We start from the raw sequence: 5,949 nt of genomic DNA on the forward strand, positions 1-5,949 counted from the left end.
TCAGCCCCTCCCCACCCGCCCCTGGGCCCTCAACTTATCTTCAAGAGCGACAGCAGCACAAAGCCACGGTCGGTAACGAAAACCACATCGTTTGACTGGGATGTGCTTCCAGTCGCACGGTTCCTCTTCATCCCCTAGACGTAAAAAAGGAAAAAACAACACCCACAGATCGCAAACAGCGCTGGCACAAGTCCCACCTAAGCCAACGCACGCTACTTCTGCTGCACTCACCTCCTCGAGGGAGCCCCATGGTATACCGTGCACCTTCTCGTTCCAGAGTTGAACGCTATCGCCACCATTGCTTGGGGCACCTGAAACACCAAGAGAAACAGTTCCTGTTCTGCTGATCAGAAGTCACCAGCCCCGTGAACCCCTCGCTACCAACTCAACTCAACTTCAACGCTCATCCGGTTCCAAAGGTGGCACGCACAGCGCCTGCAAACACAAAAGGAAACGTTTAAGTGACTTGATGTAAAATACATGGCTGACCCAGCCCACCACCATCTCACCTTCTCCAACCGCTCCTAAATGTGTGTCTTTGTCCCTACAAGGATGGTTGTGGCACCTGCAAAAGTCAAAGCAAAAGGAACATGCTGAGGTAGTGCCTCAGCCTCTCACCCATCTGCCTGCCATCCTCGTGGGGTGCCAAAAGTAGGTTTGGAGGACACCTGGAAAACACAAAAAACAGGGGATGCCAATGCCTTCAACGAAAATAAAACACCCGAGAAATAACTGCTCCTCCAGCACACCAGCCTTTGCTCACCTTGCCAGAGCCACCTCCGGAACAGATATTCTGCTTCCTTGGCTGCTCTCACCTTCAAAAGGACAAACAAACCATAATGTGGCCAGGTAGCCAGGAGAGGGACCTTCACTCCAACACCGACTAACCTTTGGACGGCGCTCTTCTCTCCTCCCGCTCTTTCATGTACATCCTTGTCACACGGGATCTGAAAAACAGTGATACACAAGTCACTGGAACACTGCCCCACAGCTGAACTATTCAGTTATGGCTCTTCCAGCAAACTCCGGGAAGGGCAGCTCCAAGCCAAACACTCAGACCAGTTCGAGACACAGCCCTCCAAATTACGAGACTCGATCTCAAGAGAACACCAAGCAAAAAGAATATCTGTGGGATCCAAGACTGTTGGGCAAGAAGACCTACGGCGATGCAACTGCAAAACGAGAGGCTGAATCAAGGGACGCCGAAGAACCCGGGCTTCAAGACCTGATGACACGAGGATGCGGGGAACAAAGTCCCACTCTGGGAAAATCCACGACCAGAGATGATGCTGATGCAGGTGGCGATGATGTTTCAGAAGATGACCATCAGGAAGCTTCCCAGATGAAAGACCTATCTACACTTCAAACTTGTCACACAAGAAGATGCTGCTGCTGACTAGGACTGTGCTGATGAGTAAAGGCCTTGCAGGGATGAGGGTCAAGATGCGGGACTTGCTCTGAGAGGACATCAAGGCCTGAGAAAGCTTTAAGACAAAGACATACAACACAAACTACACGCCACCACACACCAAGGCTGGAGCTGCCCTGCCCACACTGGCATCACATCAGAAATTAACCCACTTCCTTCACCTGACCAAAGGAGCCTGCTCCCAGACTGCCCTCTCCCCTACACTAACTTCAAAACCCCTTCCACAACTCCCACCAGCCTTGACCCCTCTACACCACTGGTCCGTCAACTTATCTTTCAGAGGACTGGCTCTCCAAAGTCGTGGTTAGCCAGGAAAATAGACAGGAGCAGCCCAGAATAATCCTCAACTTGCAAGGTTCCCCTTTGCCACCTGCATTAAAAAAAAAAAAAGTCACACCACAACACCAAAACAAGCAAACAAAAAAAACTCCATACACATAACCACAACACCGAAACGCCTACCAGAATATTCAGCAATAAGTCCAACATCAGCCAGCCCCATTCCCTTCCAAATGTCCCAGCTTCGCAGAAGAGCCCTGCGGGGTCCCACTCGCCCACGCTTTCCAGAGTTGGATGCTGTAGGCATCGTCATTCAGGGAACCTAAAAGGCACAAAACTATTGTTCTGCTTGAGAGAAGACACTACTCCACAAGCCCTGCACTGCCACCTCACCTCCAGTGCTCACTCAGTTCCTGGCACTTGCTAGCATCATGCCAGGGAGGGACAGGCGCCCATCAATCACCCAAAGGGCACCGCTTCTGGACAGCTCGCTCCCCTACAGTAACTTTAAAACCCGAGCCGGCGATTCCTAACCTTGACTCCTCCACGCAGACCCTCCCCAACCATCCTCCCTTTCTCTTACCTTTCAAACAGCTGGGGCTCTGAAGCACTGGACAGAAAAGTAACCCACATCGGCTGACGGGGATCTTCCCAAAACCACAGAGTTCCTCCTCGTCATCTGCAAGAACAAACGGCAGTGCCACCAGAAATAGGACGTCAGCTAAATACCAACCCCTTCCACAAGCTCCTCATAACCCCCAACTTGCCCTGCTCACCTTCCCCTTCCACTCATTATGGCCACCATCGCTTCTGGCACCTGAAATACCAGGAGACACAAAATTGCTCTTCTGCTTGCGAGATCGAGCCTCCTCATTACCATCCCGTCTCACCTCCAGCGCTCCTCCCCCTCCAAAGGTGGCACGCGCAGCTCCTGCAAAAACAAAGGGAAACACTTAACCGAGTTGAAGCAAAATCTCTGGATGAGCCAGCCCGCAACCATCTCACCTTCTCCGACCGGCTCCTCAACGCGTGGTTTTGCGTGGCACCTGCAAAAGTCGAAGCAAAAGCACGTGCCAAGATACTGCCTAAAACAACAGGCAGCCCACGCCAGCCTTTGCTCAGAAAACTTCCAGATCCCTTCTGCAATGACTCCCAACCTCAGCACTTCAGTTCAGTCCCTCAACTTATCTTCCTGAGGGATGGTGGTTTTGGATCTATGTCCAGCAAAACACCACGCTGTCTGACGGGCATCTTCCTCTTCATCACCTGCAAACACTAAAAGAGGAAAATCAGAAACAGTGTCACCAAGAAGGCGTACTTCAGCCATCAACATCCACTTATACTACACCCACCACCTCAAAAGAGCCCCACCCAGTTCCACTCACCTCCTTGATCCGGAGTTGAATGCTGTGTCCACCACTGCTTTGGGCACCTAGAAAACCAAGAGAAAGAGTTACTGTTCTGCTGATCAGCAGCCACCAGCTCCACGAACCCACTCTCTACCACCCCAGCTCACCTTCAATGCTCATCCGGTTCCAAAGGTGGCACGCACAGCACCTGAAACATAAGGGAAACCTTTAACAGAGTTGATGTTAATACATGGCTGACCCAGCCCACAGACATCTCACCTTCTCCAGCTGTTCCTCAAGACATGGCTTTGTCACTCCGACACTGTGTGTGACACCTGCAAAAGTCAAAGCAAAAGGCACGCGCCGAGATATTGTCCCCAACAACAAGCAGCCCACTGTGATGTCCATCTCCTGCTTCTTTACCTTGGCCTCTCACCCATCTGCCTGCCATCTCTTTGGGGTGCCCAAACAAGGTTAGGAGTGCACCTGAAAAAAACCACAAACAACAAGGGATGTTCATGACCAGCCAATAATACAACACCTGAGAATAACTGCTCCTCCAGCCCACCAGCCTTTGCTCACCTTGCCACAGCCACCTCCGGTGCCCGTATCCCGCTTCGCTCGCCGCCTCCGCCTTCAAAATGACAACAAACCATAACGCGGTCAAGCAGCCAAAGGAGGCACCTTCCCACCGACCCCACACCCTGACCAACCTTCGGATGGCGGCCTCCTCTCCTCCTCCATCTGCTTCTTGATGGTCATTGACACGTAGGATCTGAAAAACAGGATTACGCAAGTTACCGGACCGCCGCTCAACACCGAGTCGGTCAGGTTGTGGTGCTTCCCGTGGCCCCTGAACCTACACGGCAGGCAGGGCAGCTCCAAGCCAAACACTCACAGGCACAGACTGACCAAAGACACAGCCATGTGCGTCACAAGACATGACCTCAAGATAAAACTCGCAGCAAGAAGAGGGACTCTGGAACCCAAGACTTTAGGGCAATAAGACCTACAGCGGTGCGTCTGCAAAGCGAGGGAACGAAGCGACGGATGCCCGAGAAGCCGCCTTCAAGACCTGAGGACGCACGGATGCGGGGAACGAGTCCCCCTCAGGGAAACTGGGTGGACAGAGATCAGATGACAATGCAATTGAGAATGACGTTGCAGAAGACAGCCATCAAGAAACTTCCAAGTCAAGAGACCGATCTGCAATTTAGACTCGTCGTGCGGAATAACACGCTGCTGATTAGCGCCGTGCTGATCAGGAAAGGCTTTCCCGGGAGGATGCCCAAGATGCAGGACTTGCTCTGCGAGGACACAGAGGACCATCAAGGCCTCAGGAAGCTCTAAGACAGCAAAAACACAAAACACACAACCCCACACACCGAAGCTGGAGCTGCCCTGCCCACGCTGGAATCACACTGGAAAGTAACCTGTTCCTTCACCCACCCAAAGGGGGCTGCTCCCAGACAACCCTCTCCCCTACACTAACTTCAAAACACCACCTGCAATTCCCAGCCTCGACTCCTCTGCTCAGCCCCTCCCCACCCGCCCCTGGGCCCTCAACTTATCTTCAAGAGCGACAGCAGCACAAAGCCACGGTCGGTAACGAAAACCACATCGTTTGACTGGGATGTGCTTCCAGTCGCACGGTTCCTCTTCATCCCCTAGACGTAAAAAAGGAAAAAACAACACCCACAGATCGCAAACAGCGCTGGCACAAGTCCCACCTAAGCCAACGCACGCTACTTCTGCTGCACTCACCTCCTCGAGGGAGCCCCATGGTATACCGTGCACCTTCTCGTTCCAGAGTTGAACGCTATCGCCACCATTGCTTGGGGCACCTGAAACACCAAGAGAAACAGTTCCTGTTCTGCTGATCAGAAGTCACCAGCCCCGTGAACCCCTCGCTACCAACTCAACTCAACTTCAACGCTCATCCGGTTCCAAAGGTGGCACGCACAGCCCCTGCAAACACAAAAGGAAACGTTTAAGTGACTTGATGTAAAATACATGGCTGACCCAGCCCACCACCATCTCACCTTCTCCAACCGCTCCTAAATGTGTGTCTTTGTCCCTACAAGGATGGTTGTGGCACCTGCAAAAGTCAAAGCAAAAGGAACATGCTGAGGTAGTGCCTCAGCCTCTCACCCATCTGCCTGCCATCCTCGTGGGGTGCCAAAAGTAGGTTTGGAGGACACCTGGAAAACACAAAAAACAGGGGATGCCAATGCCTTCAACGAAAATAAAACACCCGAGAAATAACTGCTCCTCCAGCACACCAGCCTTTGCTCACCTTGCCAGAGCCACCTCCGGAACAGATATTCTGCTTCCTTGGTTGCTCTCACCTTCAAAAGGACAAACAAACCATAATGTGGCCAGGTAGCCAGGAGAGGGACCTTCACTCCAACACCGACTAACCTTTGGACGGCGCTCTTCTCTCCTCCCGCTCTTTCATGTACATCCTTGTCACACGGGATCTGAAAAACAGTGATACACAAGTCACTGGAACACTGCCCAACAGCTGAACTATTCAGTTATGGCTCTTCCAGCAAACTCCGGGAAGGGCAGCTCCAAGCCAAACACTCAGACCAGTTCGAGACACAGCCCTCCAAATTACGAGACTCGATCTCAAGAGAACACCAAGCAAAAAGAATACCTCTGGGATCCAAGACTGTTGGGCAAGAAGACCTACGGCGATGCAACTGCAAAACGAGAGGCTGAATCAAGGGACGCCGAAGAACCCGGGCTTCAAGACCTGATGACACGAGGATGCGGGGAACAAAGTCCCACTCTGGGAAAATCCACGACCAGAGATGATGCTGATGCAGGTGGCGATGATGTTTCAGAAGATGACCATCAGGAAGCTTCCCAGATGAAAGACCTATCTAC

The 5,949-nt window shown here is 52.3% G+C and overlaps 2 long non-coding RNA genes across 2 annotated transcripts; both read right to left on the reverse strand.

The window, feature by feature from the left end:
• Positions 1-237: 237 nt before the first annotated feature.
• LOC139802966 (uncharacterized) lies at positions 238-567 on the reverse strand. Its single transcript, XR_011728827.1, has 3 exons — positions 510-567; positions 396-435; positions 238-311 (listed from the first exon to the last, which is right to left on the reverse strand). It is a non-coding gene; the product is annotated as an uncharacterized lncRNA (long non-coding RNA).
• Positions 568-604: 37 nt separating this feature from the next.
• On the reverse strand, positions 605-1,046 carry LOC139802939 (uncharacterized). Its single transcript, XR_011728824.1, has 3 exons — positions 889-1,046; positions 764-815; positions 605-668 (listed from the first exon to the last, which is right to left on the reverse strand). It is a non-coding gene; the product is annotated as an uncharacterized lncRNA (long non-coding RNA).
• Positions 1,047-5,949: the final 4,903 nt, after the last annotated feature.

Source organism: Heliangelus exortis, chromosome 15 (genome assembly GCF_036169615.1).
Source record: "Heliangelus exortis chromosome 15, bHelExo1.hap1, whole genome shotgun sequence".
NCBI classification, from domain to species: Eukaryota; Metazoa; Chordata; class Aves; order Apodiformes; family Trochilidae; genus Heliangelus; species Heliangelus exortis.